The sequence below is a fragment of the Dendrobates tinctorius genome, unplaced genomic scaffold (assembly GCF_039654945.1).
Source record: "Dendrobates tinctorius isolate UK_male_01 unplaced genomic scaffold, ASM3965494v1 ptg000211l, whole genome shotgun sequence".
NCBI lineage: Eukaryota > Metazoa > Chordata > Amphibia > Anura > Dendrobatidae > Dendrobates > Dendrobates tinctorius.
In genome coordinates this window covers 18,631,279-18,659,169 of record NW_027361878.1, presented here as the reverse complement: position 1 = coordinate 18,659,169, position 27,891 = coordinate 18,631,279, and the positions used below count along the sequence as shown (strand labels likewise).

At 44.2% G+C, this 27,891-nt stretch overlaps 1 protein-coding gene across 1 annotated transcript in view; it reads right to left on the bottom strand.

Moving 5' to 3' along the window:
• LOC141058332 (serine/threonine-protein kinase MARK2-like) overlaps positions 1-27,891 on the bottom strand; it is a 170,808-nt gene that overhangs the window by 108,386 nt on the left and 34,531 nt on the right. The gene's annotated exons all lie outside the window — the stretch shown is intronic.

Sequence of the window (27,891 nt, the reverse complement as noted above, 5' to 3'; positions counted from 1 at the left end):
TGATAATCGGGGGGTTTATTTACTTTTTCTTTCATTTTGATCACTGTGAGAGTGATCAAAATGAAAGAATGGAATCTGCAGCCGGCAGATTCGGGCGGGCGCACTGCGCATGCGCCCGCCATTTTCCAAGATGGCGGCGCCCATCATCCGGACCCGAGGGACACCGGGAGGGACGGGGGGGGACTCAGGAGGTACCGGGGGGGTGAGGGGGGGATCGGAGGCTGGCGGGGAGCAGAAGGAATGGGAGGGGGGGCAGATGATGACAGCGGCGGCAGATCGCCGCTGTCATTCAGTTGCGGGGGGGGGGCGTTCGCCGGTAGGGGGGGTGGAATCGGTGTCTCCAGCCATGTCCGATGCTACAGCAGCGGACATGGCTGGATTGTAATATTTCATCAATTTTCATTGATGAAATATTACTATCGCTCTGATTGGCTGTTTCACTTTTAACAGCCAATCAGAGCGATCGTAGCCACGTGGGGGCAAAGCCACGCCCCCTGTGGTGAATTACAAAACCCCCTTTATCTGCAGGTTGGGTGACCTTTCAGTGACCCCGGTCACCCGACCCGCAGGGGGGTTTTAAAGTCATGACGCCACATAGGCGTCACTGGTCAGATTTGTACCAGGTTTCATGACGCCTATGTGGCATCATTGGTCGTGAAGTGGTTAAACAAAAGGAAGATCTTAAAGACTCAAGACGCTTCATGTTTCTTAAAATGGATGCCTGCACACGTCACAGAGTGAACTATTTTGCCATCAATGTTCGATATGTTTGTGACAACAAAGAAATTGTTACCAAGACGCTGGCAGTAAAAGATACTAAAGCTCATCACAGCAGCCAGTTTCTCCAGGCCTTAGTGGAAAAAGTTCTGCAAGATTACGAACTCAAAAAAGAACAGGTTCTTGCTATTGTAACGGACAATGCTTCAAACATAAGTACAATTAAACTGAAATTATACTTTAGAAATAGATGATCTTGTTGAAGCTGCTTCAAACACTTTCATATTCATCACATGCGCTGTGTTGTGCACACTCTGCAGCTGTCAATAAGAGATAGTCTGCAAGAGGGACATGCTGGAAATCTGATTGGAAAAGTGAGGAAATTGGTTATTGCCACCAGAACCCCTAAAATTAATTCCATCTTGAAGAGACGTGCTGGGAAAGGGGTAATTGTGGATCAAGCCACTCGGTGGGGCAGCACCTATTCAATGATTGAGCGATTGCTTGAGCTGAAACCCTTCCCTGTAGATATGGCCAACCCTCAGGTAACCCTAAATGAAGGTCAATGGACACAGGTGGCTGAATTGAAGGAATTGCTTAATCACCCATTTACCGTGACTAAAAAATTACAAGCTGAGGATTTAAAATAAAATTTTTCTGGTAGCTGTTTATGTGGACCCAAGTCATCGTATACTGCTTGATGATCAACAGCTTACTAAAGGAAAAGAAGCTCTGATTGAGGTAGCAGTTAGGATGAGTGGCCTACAGGAGGACTGCCAGACGCAAGAGGACTTGGGTCCTGACAGTGCTACTGCTGCCATATCTTCATCCTCATCAGATGACTTTGCCTGCTCCATATCATCCAAATACTTGTCAAAGCGTTGCCGCTAGAGTTGAGCGAAACGGGTCGAAAAATTTCAAAAGTCGACGACTTTTGGCAAAGTCGGGTTTCATGAAACGAAACCCGACCCTAGGATGAGGTCGGCCACGAGGTTGGCGACTTACGCGCCAAAGTCGCGTTTCAAAAGTTTGTTTTGCGCTCTTTTTCAGCCAATCAGGATCCACGGACACTGTGGGCAACGTGATGACATAGGCAGGGGTCACCACCATCTTTCAGAAGGGCATGCAAGTGATTGGCTTGCTTTGGTGGGCGTCACAGGGGGTATAAAAGGGCGTGCACGCCGACCGCCATCTTACTTCTGCCGATCTCAGTATAGGGAGAGGTTGCTGCGGATTCTGTAGGGAGAGCGTTAGGCAGGGAAGAAGACAAAAAAACTGCTTCTGCTGCTAGCGATTTGGCCTGCACAACACACCAGTCACTGTGTGTGCAGTGCAAGGGGAGGCTATATAGTGGTGTATCAGTGGTGTTGGTTGTTGGGCTGCCTTCTAAGGCTTCCTGACATTCCTGCATTGCTGTTTACCCACTGCTCCGCAAACTGCTTTTTTAAAAGCAATCCTAATTTTTTTTTTTTGTCCTGCTGAGAAGAAAAAAAACCTGCTTCTGCTGCTAGCAATTTGGCCTGCAGAACACACCAGTCACTGTGTGTGCAGTGCAAGGGGAGGCTATATTGTGGTGTATCAGTGGTGTTGGTTGTTGGGCTGCCTTTTAAGGCTTCCTGACAGGCTGGCATTGCTGTTTACCCACTGCTCTGCAAACTGCTTTTTTAAAAGCAATCCAATCTCCCTTATCCTCTAGTCACTTTTGTCACAGCTGTGCCATCGAGCCTGTCACATAGCGCTCAGATATTCATTGGGCCTCACACAATCCAAAAGTGTCCAGTGTCCAAAAGTGTGTGCAGAGATTCAAAATCTCCCTTATCCTCTAGTCACTTTTGTCACAGCTGTGCCATCGAGCCTGTCACATAGCGCTCAGATATTCATTGGGCCTCACACAATCCAAAAGTGTGTGCAGAGATTCAAAATCTCCCTTATCCTCTAGTCACTTTTGTCACAGCTGTGCCATCGAGCCTGTCATATAGCGCTCAGATATTCATTGGGCCTCACACAATCCAAAAGTGTCCAGTGTCCACAAGTGTCTGCAGAAATTCAAAATCTCCCCTGTCCTATAGACACCTTGTACCTTGTTTTACATTACTATATAGTTTGTTGGATTTTGTCTACATTTCTACCAAAAATGAGGAAGGCTGGTGGAAGAGGCCGTGGAATTGGGCGGGGGTTGGCAGCTGGTAATGATGGTGTTGGTGGTGGATCTGATGGTAGTGGCAAGAGCAAAATAGGACCGAATGCAGGAGGTGTTGAGCCTGCGTCATCGTCTGGCTACATAAGGCCTCGAACGCTTAGTTTTCTAGGAGTTGGCAAACCGCTTTTAAAGCCAGAGCATCAGGAAAAAGTTTTGTCTTACATTGCTGACTCAGCCTCCAGCTCTATCGCCTCCTCTTCTTCAGTTGTAAAAAGTAAAAGCACTGAGTCGTCATTGGAGGCTCATGTTCATGAACCACACCTTTCCTTGTGTCCTTCACCCCAACCAAGATTGAAGGATGACGCAGGCCATACTACTGATTACTCCATGGAGCTGTTTTCACATACCATGCCTGGATTATCAAGTGAAATGGTGAATTACCCAGGCCAAGATGAATCTGACATGGAGTGCACTGATGCACAGCCGCTGATGGATGAATCTGCTGGTACATTCACTCAGAGCACTACATTGTCCTCGCAGTGTACAGAGCCAGATTCTGACCCTGATGAGACTCAGGTGCCCCTTCCCGCACACTATACCACCATACACGGTGACACAGAGGAAGGTGCACATGACATAGAAGAGGAGGTGATGGATGACCCAGTTGTTGACCCAGATTGGCATCCATTGGGGGAAGAGGGTGCTGCTTCCAATAGCTCAGATGAGGAGCATCCACAGCAGACATCGACATCGCAACAGCTGTTATCTGGCAGGCCCGGAGCACTCCAAAGACAGGTTCCAAACATCAAAAGAGTTGCTGGACAGCTTGTCCAGAGGGTCAAAAGATCACAGCGTGCTAGGCCGCAAAATGTCTGCCAGAGTAGGAAGAGTGCAGTGTGGCACTTTTTTGACCAAAATCCTCATGATCAGGCCAAGGTTATCTGTAAGAAGTGCGCAAAGACCTTTAGCCGAGGGAAAAATCTGAAAAATTTGAATACCAGTTGCATGCTTAGACATTTAACCAGCATGCACTTGCAAGCGTGGACACACCACCAAACCTCAAGTGCCACATGTGCAACTGATCACAACGAAGGTAGTCAGCAAGGCTACATTGTTTCCCCCACTGCAAGCCCACCGGTTAGCACAGCAGCAAATGTTGAGGTGTCGTTGCAAGGCCACAGCAGTCAGGGAATCCCACTGTTATATCAACGAAAGACTGATTCTAGGCCATCAGAAAGAACACCAACTCCATCACCATCATCAACCCTCTCTCAGTCCGCCCTGTCCACCGCTACTTCCACCATATGCAGCTCTCAAGTCCAGCTCACCCTCCCAGACACTATGAGTAGGTCAAGAAAGTACTCAGTCTCTCATCCGCGTACACTGGGTTTGAACGCCCACATTGCCAAACTAATCTCGTTTGAGATGATGCCCTTTCGGTTGGTGGAAAGCACAGCTTTCCGCGAACTCATGGCCTATGCAGTACCACGCTATGACCTACCCAGTCGCCACTTCTTCTCTCGCAAAGCCATCCCAGCCCTCCACCATCATGTGAAAGACCGCATTGTCCATGCACTCAAGCAGTCAGTGAGCGGAAAGGTACACCTCACAACTGATGCATGGTCCAGTCGGCATGGCCAGGGCCGTTACGTGTCCATCACTGCGCACTGGGTTAATGTGGTGGATGCAGGGTACACAGGGGACAGCGGTGGTGGGACAGTGCTGCCTAGCCCACGGTATAGGAAACAGTTGGCTCTAGGCGTTCGACCCTCCTCCTCCTCCAGAAGCGAAAGCTCGTCCACAGAGCGCAGTCGTACGAGCACTCCATCTGCAGCTGCCACTGTTGCACACGATGTGTCCCCCTATCGAGCAGCTAGTGGAAAGCGTCAGCAGGCTGTGTTGCAGATGATGTGTTTGGGCAACAGACACACCGCCGAGGTGCTGGCCGAGTACTTGAAGCGACAAACTGAGTCATGGCTGGGCAGTGTACATCTTGAGGCAGGCAAGGTAGTTAGTGATAACTGCCGTAATTTTGTGGCAGCCATAGCCCTTTCAAAACTCAGCCACATACCTTGCTTGGCTCACACCTTGAACCTGGTGGTGCAGTGCTTCCTCAAAAATTATCCGGAGTTAACAGCCCTGCTCCAGAAGGTGCGAAGACTGTGCGCGCACATCCGCCGGTCGCCTGTACACTCCGTTCGTATGCAGAAGCTGCAGCGATTGCTCCACCTTCCCAACCACCGCCTCATTATCAACATTGCAACAAGGTGGAACTCCACCCTGCATATGGTGGAGCGGCTGTGCGAGCAGAAGCAGGCCATAATGCATTTGTGGGAGGATACACGGCCAGGCACTTTGAGAGCAGACATGGAGTTGACAGGTGTGCAGTGGTCGAAGCTGAAAGACCTCTGTAAAGTCCTTCAGTGTTTTGAGGAATGCACACGGCTGGTAAGCGCAGACGACGCCATCCTAAACATGAGCATCCCACTTATGCGTCTGCTCATGCAAACTTTGACGCACCTTAAGGAGCAGGCGTCTGCAGCCAATGTTGATGAGGAGGAAGAGGAGGAGGGAATCCTTGATGACATTCAGCCATTGTCTGCTCAGGGACCTCTCCTGGACGAGGTGGAGGAAGAAGAGGAGGAGGAGGAGGAGGAGGAGGAGGATGATGGGGATGATTACTTAGGGGAGGAGGATGCATCTCGTGGGGCAAGTGAAAATGTTGGCGTGGCAAGGTCTGGTACAGGGTTTGTGCGTGACTGGAGGGATGTGGATTTGCCAGAAAGTGCTCCTCCAACCAGCACTCGCAGTGCATCATTGACACTGGGAACATTGGCCCACATGTCAGATTATGCCTTGCAGATCCTAAAAAGGGACCCACGCATTGCCAAAATGATGAACGATGACGACTACTGGTTGGCCAGCATCCTGGATCCACGCTATAAAGGCAAATTACAAAACATCATGCCACAGGAGAACCTTGACCTAATATTGGCTAATAAACAAGCAACTCTGGTAAATCGGTTGCTTGAGGCATTCCCAGCACACAGCAGCGGTGATGGTTCTCACACGAGCCGTACGGGCTGGGGGCAGCTTGGCAGAGGTGTTCGTGGTGCACACAGCAGAAGTGGCGTTGGAGACAGGGGTTTCATGACAATGTTGTGGACTGATTTTTCAAATACCGCTCACACAACTGGTAATACTGCATCGATGGAAAGTGACAGGAGACAGCAGTTGTCAACTATGGTTACAAACTACTTTTCCTCCCATATCGATGTTCTCCCACACAGGTCATTCCCCTTTGACTATTGGGCCGCTAAACTGGACACCTGGCCTGAATTGGCCCAATATGCCTTACAGGAGCTCGCTTGCCCAGCTGCAAGTGTGCTATCGGAAAGAGTCTTCAGTGCAGCTGGATCAATCCTGACAGAAAAAAGGACCCGTCTGTCAACCCAAAATGTGGATGATCTAACCTTCATTAAAATGAACCATGCATGGGTTTCCAAGGATTTTGTCCCACCTTCCCCTGATGACACATAGGGTGACAGAAAAATGGCTTGCTTTGGTCCACCTCTTCCTGGGACTTCACCTATTTCGCCTTTTGCATCAGCTGAATGTCCAACATCAACATATGCCACTTTCTAAAACTCCCTAACTGTGCTGCCTCCCCCCCCCATGGCCGGGGTCACCACCTAGCGCACGACACCGTGCGAGTGCCGTTGCCCTGGAAGGTGGGTAGGCCGACTCTTGGGCGCGGGCACTGGCACAGGGTCCCTCATAGTGCAATCAAGTGTCTCTGACGGTGGAGGTGCACACCCGCCGTCAGACACACCGCTGTACTATGAGGGGCCCAGTGCCAGTACCGACGCCCACGAGTGGGACCCCCTTGCTTGGGCAGGGCCCCAGCATTTGCAATCTTTACCTCTCCCTGCTCCTCCGCTGTGTAATCTGGGCCGTCAAATCCATACTGTGCCTGACACCGTCTGAGCCTTCCTCCTGATGTATAGACATATATTTTGAATGTGTACGCTATCCATACATGTTATCCGGGGATACGGTACCCTTTCTAACCTTTGTGCAATCACGTGCAATCCATACTGGGCCTAACACCGTCTGAGCCTGCCTCCTGAGACATATATTTTGAATGTGTACGCTATCCATACATGTTATCCGGGGAAACGGTACCCTTTCTAACCTTTGTGCAATCACGTGCAATCCATACTGTGCCTAACACCGTCTGAGCCTGCCTCCTGAGACATATATTTTGAATGTGTACGCTATCCATACATGTTATCTGGGGATACGGTACCCTTTCTAACCTTTGTGCAATCACATGCAATCCATACTGGGCCTAACACCGTCTGAGCCTGCCTCCTGAGACATATATTTTGAATGTGTACGCTATCCATACATGTTATCCGGGGAAACGGTACCCTTTCTAACCTTTGTGCAATCACGTGCAATCCATACTGGGCATAACACCGTCTGAGCCTGCCTCCTGAGACATATTTTGAATGTGTACACTATCCATACATGTTATCCGGGGATACGGTACCCTTTCTAACCTTTGGCAATCACGTGCAATCCATACTGTGCCTGACACCGTCTGAGCCTGCCTCCTGATGTATAGACATATATTTTGAATGTGTACGCTATCCATACATGTTATCCAGGGATACGGTACCCTTTCTAACCTTTGTGCAATCCATACTGGGCCTAACACCGTCTGAGCCTGCCTCCTGAGACATATATTTTGAATGTGTACGCTATCCTTACATGTTATCTGGGGATACGTACCCTTTCTCACCTTTGTGCAATCACGTGTAATCCATACTGGGCGTGAGAACGGCTGGCGAGCTGTTAAGCAAGCTACAGCACCTGTGGTTTGCACACATAAGTTTTTCATTTTTTCAGGAATGACGGTTAGGCCTAATTCCGGAACTGCGGTTGACCTGCACTTACTGGGAAATCATTGTTCGCAGGTAATAATTGTAATCAGTGATCCCCATCACTAACGTTGTTCAGCGGGTTATCTGCACCTGTAAGCGACAAACGCTGGCCTTTTCAGTGTAGCGCACATGCAGCCACGGACATGTAAGGGCATGACACACCAGTTATTGGCCAATCTCATGTGCCAGAGCCTCACGTGTCCCTCTAGTAAGCCGGACTCGGACCGCGGGGCATGACGGAGTCTCGTTCGTTAACGGAATTAAGCTTGCAATGTGTGCATCTGTTCTGTAGCTGGCATGGTTGAGGTTTCCCAGGTGGAGTCGAATTTAACCGTAGGCTCCACTCCTGGTGGTGCCCTTCTGGACATTCCTTTAAGGTTCAGCTTTGCAACCATACTGCCCACGTAAAACAAACACTTTGCCTTCATGAACGCTGTTTGGAGGGTCATGACTCGTGGGAATAACGCCGCCCAATCAGTTAACCTGCTAGAGAGATCCTTCGTTGCTCCCAAGCATGACATCACACTCCCTAGGAAGAAGGTAATGCCACTGTGGCGACCGTACTCCTGGGGGCGACACAAGTGCACTGATGCCCAGCCACTGCTCGATGAATCTGCTGGTACATTGACCCAGACCACTACATTACCCTCGCACGCTACCCGGCCTGAATCTGACCCTGATGAAACTCAGGTTACCCTTCCCATATACAGTTCCATCTTACACGGTGACAAAGAGGAAGCTGCAGATGAAAGTGCAGGTTCGGCCCACCCGCCATCAGACACACCACCGTACTATCAGGGGCCCTGTGCCAGTGCCGTCGCCAACGAGTGGGCCCCCCCTGCTTGCCCAGGATCACAGCACTTGCAAAGTTGAAATACTGTGCAGTGAGATGGAAGATGGGGACGACGAGGAGTCCAGACTAGTACAGGGATTCCCTAGCGAGGAGACTTATTTGATTGTTTTCAATGTTGGGACAGCAATTTTTGGGGAGCACTATACTCTGGAGAATGATAGATGGGGCCCACCATACACTGGAACATTCCAAAGGTGGACATCAGACACTGGAGCAGCATTTACAGGGCCCATTATACACTAGAGCATTAGAAATGGGGCCCATTATGTTTGGAGCATTATTTGGGCCCATAACACAGTGGAGCTTCATCCATGGGGACCAACATATACTGTAGCATTATGTGGAGCTCATCATATACTGTTTCAAACATTATATGGGACCAATGATTCTGTATGGAGAAATAGATGGGCCTCGTCATGAGATGTAAAAAGTGAAGTATTTTTCATTGTACTATACCGCTATTTCTCTGCCGTATCGGAGCATGATGAGTTGTGGTATGTGTTAAAGGGGCGCTCTTTCGCCCAGGGCACATGAAAACCTGCAGCCAGCCCTCCCCCCCCACAACTTTAGCCAAATAACCCCCATTTTTCAGTGCGTAACTTGTATTATGAAGTTAATTAAGGTTGATAAGCTTAAGAAAGAAGAATTGATGCTTTTGGCATTCAAATGGGCACTGTAGGTGTGTTTCCTGTCCTCCTCTCACTGCCGACTTTTATTCCCCATTGACTTACATTGGGTTTCGTGTTTCGGGACGACCCCGACTTTTCCCTATAATCGGACGATCTTGCTCGACCCGACTTTTGGAAAAGTCGGGTTTCACGAAACGAAACGCGACCCTAAAAAAACAAGTCGCTCAACTCTAGTTGCCGCAAGGAAAAAATATTTCACTCTGTCTCCTATAGCAAGCAGATTGACCATATTTCAGCAAAATGTTTCACTTGCTCTCAAAGAAATAGAAAAATTCAACCGCTTATTAAAACTGACTGTGCATGAGGCAATTCCTTTATACCCGGAAATTGTTAGAGATGTTGCCCATGTGGTTACGGCTTCACCTACAACCCAAGTTACTGTAGAGAGGTTGTTCTCTAGCCTTAAAACGATTAGGTCAGATTTGAGGTGATCTATGAAGGAGGATCTGATGGCATCAATTCTATTTCTCACAACAAATTCATAGACTGCACAAACGTTATGTTTTTGTTGAAAACTGTTTTTTGCCACTTACATAGTTTATTACACAGTGATATATATATATATTTATAATCTCTCTCTCTCTCTATATATATATATATATATATATAATCTCTCTCTCTCTATATTATATATATACACATATATATATATATACATATATACACACATACACACACACACACCTATACATACACACTAGCTGAAGAGCCCGGCGTTGCCTGGGCATAGTAACCAACTGTGGTTAGTTATGACAAATTATAATGATTATATTGCACATAAAAACCGTGCATCTAATCCTATCCTGTGTGATACTGACTGCTGAGCCGTGTATCTAATCCTATCCTGTGTGATACTGTCTGCTGAGCCGTGTATCTAATACTATTCTGTGTGATAGTGTGTGCTGAGCCGTGTATCTATTCCTATCCTGTGTGATACTGACTGCTGAGACGTGTATCTAATCCTATCCTGTGTGATACTGACTGATGAGCCTTGTATCTAATACTATTCTGTGTGATACTGTGTGCTGAGCCGTGTATCTATTCCTATCCTGTGTGATACTGACTGCTGAGCCGTGTATCTAATCCTATCCTGTGTGATACTGACTGCTGAGCCGTGTATCTAATCTAACCTGTGTGATACTGACTGCTGAGCCGTGTATCTAATCCTATCCTGTGTGATACTGACTGCTGAGCCGTGTATCTAATCCTATTCTGTGTGATACTGTCTCCTGAGCTGTGTATCTAATCCTATCCTGTGTGATACTGTCTGCTGAACCGTGTATCTAATCCTATCCTGTGTGATACTGTCTGCTGAGCCGAGTATCTAATACTATTGTGTGATACTGTGTGCTGAGCCGTGTATCTATTCCTATCCTGTGTGATACTGACTGCAGAGCTGTGTATCTAATCCTATCCAGTGTGATACAGTCTGCTGAGCCGTGTATCTAATCCTGTCCTGTGTGATACTGACTGCTGAGCCGTGTATCTAATCCTGTCGTGTGATACTGACTGCTGAGCCGTGTATCTAATCCTATCCTGTGTGATACTGACTGCTGAGCCGTGTATCTAATCCTATCCTGTGTGATACTGACTGCTGAGCAGTGTATCTAATCCTATCCTGTGTGATACTGACTGCTGAGCAGTGTATCTAATCCTATCCTGTGTGATACTGACTGCTGAGCAGTGTATCTAATCCTATCCTGTGTGATACTGACTGCTGAGCTGTGTATCTAATCCTATTCTGTGTGATACTGTCTCCTGAGCTGTGTATCTAATCCTATCCTGTGTGATACTGTCTGATGAGCCGTGTATCTAATACTATTCTGTGTGATACTGTGTGCTGAGCCGTGTATCTAATCCTATCCTGTGTGATACTGTGTGCTGAGCCGTGTATCTAATCCTATCGTGTGATACTGACTGCTGAGCCGTGTATCTAATCCTATCGTGTGATACTGACTGCTGAGCCGTGTATCTAATCCTATCCTGTGTGATACTGACTGCTGAGCCGTGTATCTAATCCTATCCTGTGTGATACTGACTGCTGAGCCGTGTATCTAATCCTATCCTGTGTGATACTGACTGCTGAGCCGTGTATCTAATCCTATCGTGTGATACTGACTGCTGAGCCGTGTATCTAATCCTATCCTGTGTGATACTGACTGCTGAGCCGTGTATCTAATCCTATCCTGTGTGATACTGACTGCTGAGCTGTGTATCTAATCCTATCCTGTGTGATACTGACTGCTGAGCTGTGTATCTAATGTTGCTATGTCCACTTTTTATTGCTCCAATGTGTTTAAATGAAAATAAAAAAAGTGCACATATTAAAAAAGAGCTATAAATAAGGACCTGATGGGCCTGAAGACATAAGCCATTATTGTGTATATGTTTTTAATGAAGTCCAATCCGTTTTTAGCACTGAGAGTGACCGTTTCCTACAGCATTGTTCACTATATTGAAACTGGAAAGCACCTGGACCCACACTAATCAAAACTTCCGATAACTTTTTACATGTCATAGAGACATGTAGAAGTGCAGTCACGCTTTAAAAGTCCAATGGGATATCAATATTAATCATTCAGCGGGTGTTCTCCAATCCCTTCTTTTAAAAAGAAAAAAAAAAAAAATTCAACAGATAACCTATTTAATATGAATACACTATACTTGCTTTCATCAACCATGCAGGTTCATTTGGCGCTGCTAAGTTTAAGGTCCCAAGATGATTTTTTTACTGAGTTTTTTATGCTGCTTATTTTCAAAAAAAAAAAAAAATAAAAAAATTGTCTTATAGTTCCAGGAAAGTGGATGGGATTTCTAGAAATCTCATGTCCCCTGTGTGCTTTCTTACACTGCGTAAACTGAACTGCAGTGCGTTTTTGAAATCTGCAACAAGTCAACTTTTCTTGCAAGTACACTGAAATTTATGCGTGGATTTTTCCCCAAATAATTGCACTAGAGGTGTAAAAAGCATACATTTTTATTGCGTTTCCGCTGCAGAAATGCCCTAAATACACATATGGATCACACTTGACTGTATGAATAAATCTTTGACAAAGTCATATAGAAGAACGTAACTCACCTATTGTAACAGAAATGCTGCACAAAATCTGCATCATCAAAAAAGGCACCAAAAATCCATTGTGGGAACAATGCGTCATTTAAGAAAGCTCAAAGCATTATCTTTCCATTGGGCAACATATAAATGATATGTAGTCTGGACCCCGAACTTAACCCCTTCACCCCCAAGGGTGGTTTGCACGTTCATGACCGGGCCAATTTTTACAATTCTGACCACTGTCCCTTTATAAGGTCATAACTCTGGAACGCTTCCATGGATACCGGTGATTCTGACACTGTTTTCTCGTGACATATTGTACTTCATGTTAGTGGTAAAATTTCATTCAAATAACTTGCGTTTATTTGTGAGAAAAACTGAAATTTGGCGAAAATTTTGAAAATTTCGCAATTTTCCAACTTTGAATTTTTATGCCCTTAAATCACAGAGATACGGCACACAAAAAACTTAATAACTAACATTTCCCACAGGTTTACTTTACATCAGCACAATTTTGGAACCAAAATTTTTTTTTTGTTAGGAAGTTATAAGGGGTAAAAGTTGACCAGTGATTTCTCATTTTTACAACACCATTTTATTTTTAGGACCACATCACATTTGAAGCCACTTTGAGGGGTCTATATGATAGAAAATACCCAAAAGTGACACCATTCTAAAAACTGCACCCCTTAAGGTGCTCAAAACCACATTCAAGAAGTTTATTAACCCTTTAGGTGCGTCACAGGAATTTTTTTTGAATATTTAAAAAAAAAATGAACATCTAACTTTTTTCACAAAAAAAATACTTCAGGTTCAATTTTTTTTTATTTTACCAAGGGTAACAGGAGAAATTGGACTGCAAAAGTTATTGTACAGTTTGTCCTGAGTACGCTGATACCTTATATGTGGGGGGGGGGGGGAACGACTGTTTCGGCGCATGGCAGAGCTCAGAATGAAAGGAGCGCTGTTTGACTTTTTCAATACAAAATTGGCTGGAATTCAGATCGGACGCCATGTCACGTTTGGAGAGTCCCTGATGTACCTAAACAGTGGAAACCCCCTACAAGTGACCCCATTTTGGAAACTAGACCCCCCAAGGAACTTATCTAGATATGTGGTGAGAACTTTGAACCCACAAGGGCTTCACAGAAGTTTATAACATACAGCCGTACAATTAAAAAATCATATTTTTTCCACAAAAATGATCTTTTCACCCTCAATTCTTATTTTTCCAAGGGTAACAGGACCCTAAAAGTTATTGTGCAATTTGTCCTGAGTACGCTGATACCCCACATGTGGGGGTAAACCACTATTTGGGCGCATGGCAGAGCTCGGAAGGAAAGCAGCGCCATTTGACGTTTTTGGCTGGAATTGAGATCGGACACATGTCGCGATTGGAAAACCCCTGATGTACCTAAACAGTGGAAACCCCCCACAAATGACACCATTTTGTAAACTAGACCCCCCAAGGAACTTATCTAGATGTGTGGTGAGCACTTTGAACCCCCCAGTGCTTCACAGAAGTTTATAACGCCTGGGCGTGAAAATAAAAAATTCGTATTTTTTCCACAAACATGATCTTTTAGTCACCATTTTTTTTATTTTCCCAAGGGTACCAGGAGAAATTGGACCCCAAAAGTTGTTGTCCAATTTGTCCTGAGTATGCTGATACCCCATATGTGGGAGAAAACTACTGTATGGGCACACGTCGGGGCTCGGAAGGGAAGTAGTGACGTTTTGGAATGCAGACTTTGATGGAATGGTCTGCGGGTGTCATGTTGCCTTTGGAGAGCCCCTAATGTACCTAAACAGTGGAAACCCCCCACAAATGACCCCATTTTGAAAACTAGACCCCCTAAGGAACTTATATAGATGTGTGGTGAGCACTTTGAACCTCCAAAGGCTTCACAGAAGTTTATAATGCCAGGGCATGAAAATAAAAAAATCGTATTTTTTCCACAAACATGATCAATTAGTCCCCAATTTTTTCATTTCCCAAGGGTAACAGGAGAAATTGGACCCCAAAAGTTGTTGTCCAATTTGTCATGAGTACGCTGACACCCCATATGTGGGAGAAAACTACTGTATGGACACACGTTAGGGCTCGGAAGGGAAGTAGTGTCGTTTTGGAATGCAGACTTTGATGGAATGGTCTGCGGGTGTCATGTGCGTTTGGAGAGCCCTTGATGTACCTAAACTATTGAAACTCCCCACAAGTGACCCCATTTTGGACACTAGACCCCCAACGGAACTTATCTAGATGTGTGGTGAGCACTTTGAACCCCCAAGTGCTTCACAGAAGCTTATAACGCTCGGACGTGAAAATAAAAAAATCATTTTTTTCCACAAAAATGATTTTTGCCCCCAATTTTTTATTTTCCTAAGGGTAACAGGAGAAATTGGACCCCAAAAATTGTTTTGCAATTTGACCTGAGTAGGCTGATACCCTACATGTGGGGGTAAAACACTGTTGGGCGCATGGCAGAGCTTGGAAGGGAAGGAGCACCATTTGACTTTTTCAACTCAGAATTGGCTGGAATTGAGATCAGACGCCATGTTGCATTTGGAGAGCCCCTGATGTGCCCAAACAGTGGAAACCCCCAATTCTAACTCCAACTCGAACCCCAACACACCCCTAACCCTAATCTCAGCCCTAACCCTAGCCCTAACCCTAACCCTAGCCCTAACCCTAATGGAAAAATGGAAATAAATACATTTTTTTTATTTTATTATTTTTCCGTAACTAAGGGGGTGATAACGAGGGGTTTGATTTACTATTTATGGCGGTTTTTATGTTTGGCAGCTGTCACACGCTAAAAGACGCTTTTTATTGTAAAAATAGTTTTTGCATCACCACATATTGAGAGCTATAATTTTTCCGTATTTTGACCCACCGAGTCATGTGAGGTCTTATTTTTTGCGGGACGAATTGACGTTTTTATTGGTACCATTTTCGGGCACGTGACGTTTTTTGATCGCTTTTTATTCCGATTTTTGGGACGCAGAATGAACAAAAACCAGCGTTTCATGAATTTCTTTTGGGGGGGTGCGTTTACACCGTTCCGCGTGCAGTAAAATTGATAAAGCGTTTTTTTTTCTTCGGATCAGTACGGTTACAGCGATACCTCATTTAGGTCGTTTTTTATGTTTTGTCGGTTTTATGCAATGAAAACTATTATATAAAAAATAATTATTTTTGCATCGCTTTATTCTGCGAGCTATAACTTTTTTATTTTTTCGCTGATGATGCTGTGTGGCGGCTCGTTTTTTGCGGAACAAGATGACGTTTTCAGCGGTACCATGGATATTTATATGCGTCTTTTTGATCGCGCGTTATTACACTTTTTGTTTGGCGGTATGATAATCATTTTTTGCTTCGTTTTTTATTTTTATTTTTTAAGGGGTTCGCTAAAGGGGTTAACTAATGGGACAGTTTTATAGGGCGGGTCGTTACGGACGCGGCGATACCTAATATGTGTACTTTTATTGTTTTTTTTTTTATTTCCAAAAAATGGTTTTTTTGGGGGAATATTTTTTTTTTTTTTGTAATTTATTTGGCGATTTTTTTTTTTTAAATTTATTTTAACTTTTTTTTATTTTTTTTTTTAACTTTATTAAATAGTCCCAGGTGGGACATCGCTGATCTGTTACATCACAGATCAGCAATCTGTCACAGGCACTGCACAAGGCTTCCTCATGCCTGCGCTTTGCAGGCACTGAGGAAGCCAGCTTCCTACGGGCCCCCGAAGGCCCCCGTCGCCATCTTGGATTCGGGGGCCTGCAGGAAAGGAGCCCCCCGCAGCAGCGCTGCACATTGCGCTGCCGTGGGGGGCTCAGGGAAGCACGGAGGGAGCACCCTCGCTGCCGATGCTTCCCTTTAACCCCCGGTACACCGCGATCATGTTTGATCGCGGTGTGCAAGGGGTTAACGTGTCGGGGGCGGTCCGTGACCGCCCCTGACACATAGTGCCGGGTGTCAGCTGTGATAATCAGCTGACACCCGGCCACGATCAGCGGCGCTCACCACGTGGGCGCCGCTGATCGCGCTAGACGTACTATCCCGTCCATGGTCATAGGGGCCCGGGTCCCATGGACGGGATAGTACGTCTCATGTCAGAAAGGGGTTAAACATGTGATTAAAGACTAGTGATGAGTGAATGTGCTTGGATAAGGTCTTATATGAGCATGCTCAGGTGCTACTACTGCTGCTCATAATGCCAGGCCAAATGTATAATTCTGAAAAACAAGACTACGCCCACAGGCTAAATTGTGCCGAGTCCTTGGATCAAACACTTTGTGATCTAAAATACTGAGCCTGGCTTATTATTATTTCTGGATATAATATTATGTGAACAAAAAAAGTACAAAGATCATAGAATCCTAGAATGGTAGAGTTGGAAGAAACCTCCTGGGCCATCTGGTCCAACTCCCTGCTCAAAGCAGGATTCACTAAACCATCCCAGACAGATGTCTGTCCAGCCTCTGTTTGAAGACTTCCATTGAAGGAGAACTCACCACTTCTCGTGGCAGCCTGTTCCACTCATTGATCACCCTCACTGTCAAAAAGTTTTTTCTAATATCTAATCTGTGTCTGCTCCCATTCTGTTCCATCCCATTGCTTCTAGTCTTTCCTTGGGCAAATGAGAATAAAGATGATCCTTCTACAATGTGACAGCCCTCGAGATATTTGTAGACAGCTATTAAGTCTCCTCTGGGATAAGTGAAGATTTCAACTATCCAGACAAAACTAACAGGTCAAGCAAAATCTTATCCTCTCTTGCTGACAATTTTATCTTCCAAAAGGTAGGGGAGAAAACAAGGGGAACTGCTACCTTGGATCTAATCCTTATAAACAGGGAGGAAATGGTTGAGGAGGTACAGTATAAGTGGCTGGGACCCTAGGAGGTAGCGACCATGCTATTTTAAAATTTTGGATAACTAGAGGAGGAAGACCTGTGAAGACTCAGATGTCAAGGTTAGATTTCAGAAAGGCAGATTTTAAGGGACTCAGACAGAGAATTGGAGGGATCCAATGGCTGGATATCCTTAAGGACAAAAATGTCCAGGAAGGATGGGAAATCTTGAAAAATGAGAATCTCAAAGCACGATCATTAACAATTCCAAAAAGCGGGAAGAATACGAAGCATTTAAGGAAACCAGGATGGATGAACACAGAACTTAAGCACATGCTAAAAAAGAAGAAATGTTTATCAAATGGAAAGAGGGAGGCATATCTAAAGAAGAATATAATTCTGTCTGCAGAACCTGCAGGGCACAAATCAGATTATTAAAGCGGACAATGAATTGAGGCTTGCAAGAGGTGTCAAAAGCAATAAAAAAGGATTTTGGGGATATGTCAAAAGTAAAAGAAAAGTCAAAGCTGCTATAGGATTTTTACAGGATGAAAATGATGAAATGGTAAGACAGGATGTTGAGAAGGCCGAACTTTAAAATTTCTATTTTGCATCTCTTTTCTCTCAGAAAGCAAATGTAACATCAACCGATCTTCACTGTCCTATTAAAGGAATAGAAGAATCTAGGATATCTATAAACAGAAAGATAGTGAGGAAACCCTTAGCTAACCTAAATGAATTCAAGTCTCCAGGTCCAGATGAATTACACCCCAGAGTACTGAAGGAGATAGCAGAAGAAATTTTAACCACTCTCCATAATCTTTGAATTCTTGGAGAACAGAAGTCCCAGAAGACTGGAGAGGAGCATATATTGTTCTTATCTTCAAAAAAGGGGAAGAAGTTGGACCCAGGGAATTATAGGCTGGTGAGTCTGACTTCTATACTAGGAAAGATCTTTGAACAAATTGTTAAACAACATGTATGTCAGTACCTGGATAAGAATGAAGTGATTAAACAGAGTCAGCATGGGTTTGTAACCAATAAGTAATGTCAGACTAACTTAAGTTCCCTCTATGACAGAATCACTGACTGGGTGGATGAGGGAAATGCTGTAGATATAGTATATCTGGACTTGAGCAAAGCATTTGACAAAGTATCTCACACCATCCTTATTGAAAAAATGACTAAGTATGGAATGGACAAAGCAACTGTTAGGTGGATTCATAACTGGCTTAGTGATCGGACCCAAAGAGTGGTCGTTAATAGCTGCACATCCAGAAGGAAGAATGTCTCAAGTGGGGTACCACAGGGCTCTGTCCTGGGCCCTGTATTGTTCAACATCTTTATCAATTATTTAGATGAAGGAATTGATGGTACACTGATTAAATTTGCTGATGACACAAAGCTAGGAGGGATAGCTAATACTACAAGAGAGAGAGGATTCAAAAAGATATAAATAAACTGAAGCAGTGAGCAGCAACTAACAGAATGGTTTTTAACAGGGAAAAATGCAAAGTACTACATCTGGGAAATAGAAATGAAAAAAGTATATACAGAATGGGGGGAATAGGGCTAAGCAACAGCACATGTGAAAAAGACTTGGGTATACTAATAGATCACAGACTGAATATGAGTCAACAGTGTGAGTCAGCAGAAAAAAAGGCAAATGCAATTCTAGGATGTATTAACAGAAGCATACAGTCTAGTGAAGTCATTACTGCCCTCTACTCCTCTGTTGCAGAAGATCATCTTCTGCAACACAGAAGTGAGGTGAACAGTAGTGTAGTGGAAGACTAGTGCTGATATTCTGCCAACATCTCAAGACTAAAGCAAATACTAGTCCAAAAAGGAGATCATCACTAAAGTTTGCAGCTTGTTTTGCCATAAATAGAATTGCTGCTATCAACTCAATCTGCTTTAGAAATGTCTATAGATAAAATACCAGATATAGTTGTATCTTACCCATCATATACACATCTGGATGGGTTATATGGAAGCAATATCACTCCTACTGCTATGGTTACAAATCTATGACTACATTTTAACATACTGTAAGTAGGAAATCTCAGAGGTGTGAACAGGTAATTATTAAATTATACAGGACTATGTATGGACAGTAGAACAAAAGATATATATATTTTTTTCCTTTTTGGAGAAAAAAAAAAGCATTCTCATGGATCTAGGGCAATGGATTTTTACGTAAAGCGAAAAAGAAAGAAATATGCAAGGGCCGTTGTCCAGTACCTCCCTCTCCTAGAATTCCTCTTACGTCCTGCATGTCCACATATCTATCGATGGAATTCATGTGAAATAAAGACTGACAGCTTTTCAGCTATATCGGTGAGTGCTGCATATTTCTTTCTTTTTCGCTTTACATTGAAATATTCATGTTTTTTCATGCAAGCGCCTCCGTTTTTTGACTGAAATATATACCGCAATACTTCAGATAAATAGCTCCGTCTGTTAATGTGGTGATTTGTGTGCCCTAGTGTGCCGTTCATCTGTTTGCTCTTTGCTGGGATCAGTGGATTTTTACGTTGCAGGTCTTAGGAGATCGAACGCATTTTAATATTGTTTGTCTGTACCAGTTTTTTTTGCAGATAACTAATATAAAACAGAAGTAGAAGACTGGCATTACGCTGGATGGGAGGTTCATCTCCTTCACTTGGGTCCTGGGTCAGCTTGGTGAATTCGATTATCCCATACGAACGTACGTTATATCAAAACAGAGGGTGCCCGGGTAAATTCGAAAAGATTTGGGAGAGGTGGAATTCCTCTCACCTCACTTTGTAGAGTAGAGATGTCACATAGTAAACAGCTAATTATGTGGAAGTAGGCTGCGGAATAGTTTAAGTTTATGTTCTTGTAGATGTAGGCACGTTTAGCAGCTAGGTAGATGTCATCACTGAAATAATAACACAAAGCCATTGTGATTTAATTGGTATTATGTTTTACTTTATTCTGTATGCAGATGGTGTGCACATTTGCTTTACATTTTAATGTCATACGCAGCATATGTATGTCATGTAGCAAGCTTAAATTTATATGCCAATGTGTGTATTGTATATTTGTTTTCAGTTTAATAATCGAATAAAAAAAAAAACCAGAAGTAGAAGGACCCCTGCCACACCGATGATTAAATGGTCCGATTGGGTTCCATTACAGGTCTTATTAAAATGGAAGAATAAGCACAACAGGCAGAACTTCTCTTATTACTAATCTGTCCCAAAAATTGACCGATAACACAATAAAGTAGTTACTAGTGATGAGCGAACGTGCCAGGATAAGGTGTTATCTGAGCATGCTTGGGTGCTAAACGAGTGTCTTCAACATGCTCAAAAAATGTGTTTGAGTCCCCGCGGCTTCATGTCTCACGGTTGTTCAACAGCCGCAACACATGCAGGGATTTCCTAACAAACAGGCTTCAGTTTCTGAAGGAAATCATGATGCAGATGTGCACAGAGCCACCATAAAGTAGCCTAAAGAAACAGGACCTATTTTCTGTTCTATTTGCAGTTGGCACAACTAATATGTAATTCTGAGAAGAAAAAAAAAATCCTTGTGCACATACAGAAAGTTTTTTCTACCGCACAGTCGGCCCTATCAGTGATTTCAATTTCGATTATATCACAAACTTAAACAATACGGTGAACTTTGTGGGGAAGCTAGAAAATGATCTGCGATGGAGTATACTTGTATCAAATGTTTTTACGTTTTTAAACACACGACGTTGCATCAGTGATGAAAATAAAGTCTCTATTTTAGTTTTCCATACCTGAAGGCCAAGTATTTTAGGGAGTTCAAAAACTGCCTATTTTGTTTATTGCATTCCACAGCGGAAGCGTACTTATAACACCTATAATACACACATGACATCATCAATAATGTTTTATCAAAGCTAAGTGACAGAAAGCTTCCAAAACAAAGTGGCTTTAGTTAAAACAGGAAACATCAAAATAAGACAAAAAAAAATGCAGCTGAATAAACGACATAAAATGGCAAGGAAAGAAAAAAAAAAAAAAAATCAAAAACGCAAGTAAACCTAGATTTTTTTGAATTGGCGCAGAAAATCTGTAAGGCTGGTTTCACATTAGCGCTTTTTAAGCGCACGCACGGCCGGGGGTAGCTCCGCCCCCGAGCCGGCTCTCTGCCCGGCGTGCCCGCCCCTTGCTTGTAGCGCCGCACTCCTAGCGGACAGCGGCGCCTACGATCGGCGCACCCTATCTTTAGCATAGGGTGCGCAGATCGTGCGCTAGTTGCGCTTTGACCTGCGCTGCGCACTTTTGACGGTGCGCCGTGCGCGCCAAAATCAAACTTTTCGGATTTTGGCACGCACGGCGCACCGTCAAAAGTGCGCAGCGCAGGTCAAAGCGCAACTAGCGCACGGCCTGCGCACGATCTGCGCACCCTATGCTAAAGATAGGGTGCGCCGATCGCAGGCGCCGCTGTCCGCTAGGAGGCGGCGCTACAAGCAAGGGGCGGGCACGCCGGGCAGAGAGCCGGCTTGGGGGCGGAGCTACCCCCGGCCGTGCGTGCGCTTAAAAAGCGCTAATGTGAAACCAGCCATAGAGAGTGAGGGGGTAAATATATGAGGAGACAGTATGAGGAGGGAGGGGAATAGTGTGAGGCCACAGTATATTGCAGATATTTTTATTCGGGAGCATTATAATAACACTTCTATCTGTAACCCCTTCACAACCAAGGGTGGTTTGCACGTTAACTCCCGGGCCAATTTTTACAATTCTGACCACTGTCCCTTTATGAGGTCATAACTCTGAAACGCTTCCATGGATCCCGGTGATTCTGACAGTTTTCTAATGACATATTGTACTTCATTTTAGTGGTAAAATTGCATTCAAATAACTTGCATTTATTTGTGAAAAAAACGGAAATTTGGCGAAAATTTTGAAAATTTCGCAATTTTCCAACTTTGAATTTTTATGCCCTTAAATCACAGGGATACGGCACACAAAAAACTTAGTAAATAACATTTCCCACATGTTTACTTTACATCAGCACAATTTTGGAACCAAAATTTTTTTTTGTTAGGAAGTTATAAGGGTTAAAAATTGACCAGCGATTTCTCATTTTTGCAACACCATTTTATTTTTAGGGACCACATCACATTTGAAGCCACTTTGAGGGGTCTATATGATAGAAAATACCCAAAAGTGACACCATTCTAAAAACTGCACCCCTTAAGGTGCTTAAAACCACATTCAAGAAGTTTATTAACCCTTTAGGTGCGTCACATTAATTTTTTGAATATTTAAAAAAAAATGAACATTTAACTTTTTTTCACAAAAAAAATACTTCAGGTTCAATTTTCTTTATTTTACCAAGGGTAACAGGAGAAATTGGATGCAAAAGTTATTGTGCAATTTGTCCTGAGTACGCTGATACCTGATATGTGGGGGGGGGGAACCACCGTTTCGGCGCATGGCAGACCTCAGTAGGGAAGGAGCGCCGTTTGACTTTTTCAATGCAAAATTGGCTGGAATTCAGATCGGACGCCATGTCACTTTTGGAGAGCCCCTGATGTATCTAAACAGTGGAAACCCCCCACAAGTGACCCCATTTTGGAAACTAGACCCCTCAAGGAACTTATCTAGATATGTGGTGAGAACTTTGAACCCACAAGGGCTTCACAGAAGTTTATAACGTTCAGTGGTACAATTAAAAAATCATATTTTTTCAACAAAAATTATCTTTTCACCCCCAATTTTTATTTTTCCAAGGGTAACAGGACCCTAAATGTTATTGTGCAATTTGTCCTGAGTACGCTGATACCCCACACGTGGGGGTAAACCACTATTTGGGCGCATGGCAGAGCTCGGAAGGGAAGCAGCGCCATTTGACGTTTTTGGCTAGAATTGAGATCGGACACCATGTCGCGATTGGAAAACCCCTGATGTACCAAAACAGTGGAAACCCCCACAAATGACACCATTTTGGAATCTAGACCCCCCAAGGAACTTATCTAGATGTGTGGTGAGAACTTTGAACCCACAAGGGCTTCACAGAAGTTTATAACATATAGCTGTACAATTAAAAAAATCATATTTTTTCCACAAAAATGATCTTTTCACCCTCAATTCTTATTTTTCCAAGAGTAACAGGACCCTAAAAGATATTGTGCAATTTATCCTGAGTGCGCTGATACCCCACACGTGGGGGTAAACCACTATTTGCGCGCATGGCAGAGCTCAGAAGGGAAGCAGCACCATTTGACGTTTTTGGCTGGAATTGAGATCGGACACCATGTCACGTTTGGAAAGCCCCTGATGTACCTAAACAGTAGAAACCCCCCACAAATGACACCATTTTGTAAACTAGACCCCCCAAGGAACTTATCTAGATGTGTGGCGAGCACTTTGAACCCCCCAGTGCTTCACAGAAGTTTATAACGCCCGGGCGTGAAAATAAAAAAATCGTATTTTTTCCACAAACATCATCTTTTAGTCCCCATTTTTTTTATTTTCCCAAGGGTAACAGGAGAAATTGGACCCCAAAAGTTGTTGTCCAATTTGTCCTGAGTACGCTGATACCCCATATGTGGGAGAAAACTACTGTATGGACACACGTCGGGGCCCGGAAGGGAAGTAGTGACGTTTTGGAATGAAGACTTTGATGGAATGGTCTGCGGGTGTCATGTTGCTTTTGGAGAGCTCCTGATGTACCTAAACAGTGGAAACCCCCCCACAAGTGACCCCAATTTGGAAACTAGACCCCCCACGGAACTTATCTAGATGTGTGGTGAGCACTTTGAACCCCCAAGTGCTTCACAGAAGTTTATAACACCTGGGCGTGAAAATAAAAAAATCATTTTTTTCCGCAAAAATGATATTTTTGCCCCCAATTTTTTATTTTCCTAAGGGTAACAGGAGAAATTGTTGTTTTGTAATTTGTCCTGAGTAGGTTGATACCCCATATGTGGGGGTAAAACACTGTTGGGCGCATGGCAGAGCTTGGAAGGGAAGGAGCACCATTTGACTTTTTCAATGCAGAAATGGCTGGAATTGAGATCAGACGCCATGTTGTCTTTGGAGAGCACCTGATGTGCCCAAACAGTGGAAACCCCCCAATTATAACTCCAACCCTAACCCCAACACACCCCTAACCCTAATCTGAGCCCTAGCCCTAACCCTAGCCCTAACCCTAATGGGAAAATGGAAATAAATACATTTTCTTTTAATTTTATTATTTTTCCCTAACTAAGGGGGTGATAACGGGGGGGTTTGATTTACTATTTATGGCGGTTTTTATGTTTGGCAGCTGTCGAACCCTAAAAGACGCTTTTTATTGTAAAAATAGTTTTTGCATCGCCACATATTGTGAGCTATAATTTTTCCGTATTTTGACCCACCGAGTCATGTGAGGTCTTATTTTTTGCGGGACGAGTTGACGTTTTCACTAGTACCATTTTCGGGCACGTGACATTTTTTGATCGCTTTTTATTCCGATTTTTGGGACGCAGAATGAACAAAAACCAGCGTTTCATGAATTTCTTTTGGGGGAGTGCATTTACACCGTTCCGCTTGCGGTAAAATTGATAAAGCGGTTTTATTCTTCGGGTCAGTACGGTTACAGCGATACCTCATTTAGGTCGTTTTTTTATGTTTTGTCGGTTTTCTGCGAGCTATAAGTTTTCTAATTTTTTGCGGATGACGCTGTATGGCGGCTTGTTTTTTGCGGGACAAGATGACGTTTTCAGCGGTACCATGGATATTTATATGCGTCTTTTTGATCGCGGGTTATTGCACTTTTTGTTCGGTGGTATGATAATAAATCATTATTTTTTGCTTCGTTTTTTATTTTTATTTTTTAAGGGGTTCGCTAAAGGGGTTAACTAATGGGACAGTTTTATAGGGCGGGTCGCTACGGACGCGGCGATACCAAATATGTGTACTTTTATTGTTTTTTTTTTATTTTGAAAAAATGGATTTATTGGGGAATATTCTTTTTTTTTTTTTACTAATTTATTTAGCCATTTTTTTTTTAAATTATTTTTAACACTTTTTTTTTTTTACTTTATTACCTTGTCCCAGGTGGGACATCACTGTCCTGTGACAGATCGCTGATCTGTCACATCACAGATCACTGTGACAGATCAGCGATCTGTCACAGGCAGTTCTGCAGACTTCCTCATGCCTGCGCTTTGCAGGCAGTGAGGAAGTCAGCTCCCTACAGGCCCCCGAAGGCCCCCGTCGCCATCTTGGATCCGGGGGCCTGTAGGGAAAGAGACCCCCGCAGCAGCGCTGCACATTGCGCTGCTGTGGGGGGCTCAGAGAAGCAAGGAGGGAGCCCCCTCCCTGCCGATGCTTCCCTTTAACCCCCGGTACACCGCAATCGCGTTTGATCGCGATGTACAAGGGGTTAACGTGTCACATTGTGCCGGGTGTCAGCTGTGATAATCAGCTGACACCCGGCCGCGATCAGCGGCGCTCACCACGTGGGAGCCGCTGATCGCTGGGACGTAATATTCCGTCCATGGTAATTAGGCCCAGGGTCACATGGACGGAATATTACGTCCATTGTAGGTAAGGGGTTAAGGGGATCGTGTGGGGATTTGCTGCAGAATACCGGAGAAGATGGAAGTCTGCAGAGGCCGCTGTGGATGAGAAAACTCATCATGGGGTCTGGACAAGAAGAAGAAAAGAAGAACGACTCCAGAGACGACGTCATCTATAAGGTACCTGGATGTAAATATTATGTGTGATACTGACTTATTCTCATGTTTTTATTTGTTAGGAACATTAAAGGGGTTGTCCAGGTTTGTGCTGAGTCTGCAGACTTCTGAATTCTCACAGTGCTCACTGAACGCTGTCAGGATTCTCTTGTGCCGGTAATTTACATACATACGGTCACATGCTGACTAGACATGTGTGGCCTCACTCAATGAAAATGAACGGAGCGAGGCCGGGCACGTCTAGTTGGAATGTGGCCAGAAGTATATAAATCACATACTTGTGCTGACATGACTGTATATCGGCAAGGGAGAATCCTAAAAGTGTGCAGTGCATTAGTTTGTGAGAATTCAGAAGCTGCAATGTCAGGATTCAGCTCTGCAGGTTGCAGTAGTCATCACATGGACACTTCACTCATATGCGATTTTCATAGGTATGGTCCTGTGACAGCGAGCCTCTCCTCCTGCTTCTCTCAGTTTTTTACTGAACATTGAGAGCATTAGGGAGAGCAGCTCGTGGGTACATGGCTAAGTGTGCAAGTCGCATATGTACTTGGGTGGGGGGGGCGCCGAACCAAATTCTTGCCCCGGGTGCCAGAAAGCCTAGATACACCTCTGCTAGCGCTATGTAACGGATGCGTTAACGCGGTCTGCAGCGTTCAGGGGTGCGTCATGAGGTAACGAATCATGCCGATTTTGGCATGCGTTTGGATGCGTTAGTATCATTGCCGCCAATGGGTGCGCATTAACGCATCCGTCACATAGCGTTAGTGCCGCTATGAAACAGATCCTGTTGAACGCAGGGCCATTAACGAAATGTGAACCTGGCCTTCGTGAATAAAATATATATTAAATGTCTCATGTGAGATGTGTTCTTGTGGTTATGTACAGTATGTTGTTTTTTTTGTTTTTTTTTTTAGATAAAACCACATTTTTCTTTCTACCATATTTATCAACTTCTTATAATACATCAATATTCTACAAGTAATCGCCTCCTGCTTCCAATCAGGACATTTGTTGGCTCTGAGCACCTCAATTATGGCAACTTCTCTTCTATTTAGTTCTGCTGAATACATGAAGATAAGTTCTAATTTAAATGAAGTAAGTTGCACCTAAGGGCTCCGTCACACATAACGATCTCACTAGCGAGATCGCTGCTGAGTCACAAGTTTTGTGACGTAACCGCGATCTCACCAGCGAGATCTCTGTGTGTGACAGCGATCAGCGACCGGCCCCCCTGCCGGTATCGCTGTAGGAAAGCCCTGGACATTTTTTTGGTCGCTGGTCTCCCGCTGGCCAGCACGCATCGCTGCGTGTGACAGGCGGGAGACCAGCGATCAGCTGGTAACTCGCTATGTGTGACGGTGCCCTAACACAGATATCTGACCAATCTGAAAGGTGATGAAACTGGTCCGAGTCAGCCAAATACACCGAAGGATATTCTCGTGTTCCCCATCAGTGGTCATTTTGCTAAAATAAAACCTTCCTATTCTTTATGGAGGATTTGTCTTTCAGTCATCTGCTTATACATGCTACATTGGGACTGGCACGTTGGATCAATTTCCTACAGATATCACAGATCTCAGTCACATCAAATGCCCTTTTACACGAGGCAAAATACTCATTCATCGGGTGATTTTTTTTTTTTTAAGCTCGTTTAAAAATTCCTCGCTCTCGGAAGCACATCGTAATGTGTAACCGGGAAATGTACTGCCGAGATCAATACTACGCTAAGAGCACAGAATGATTGTACTACTGACCTTCCATGTCCACGGAAGTGTGGTCGGCGTGTTTAAGCAGTATATTTAAAACTTTTCATTTTATTGAAACAGTCTATTTAAAATTTAAGACCACCAATCTACTTCCTTGTGGACGACTGGCGGTCAGAATATCCCCATCTTTTATTGTTTGGAGGTGTTCTATGTTTTAGGTGTTTGGATAAAAATTTT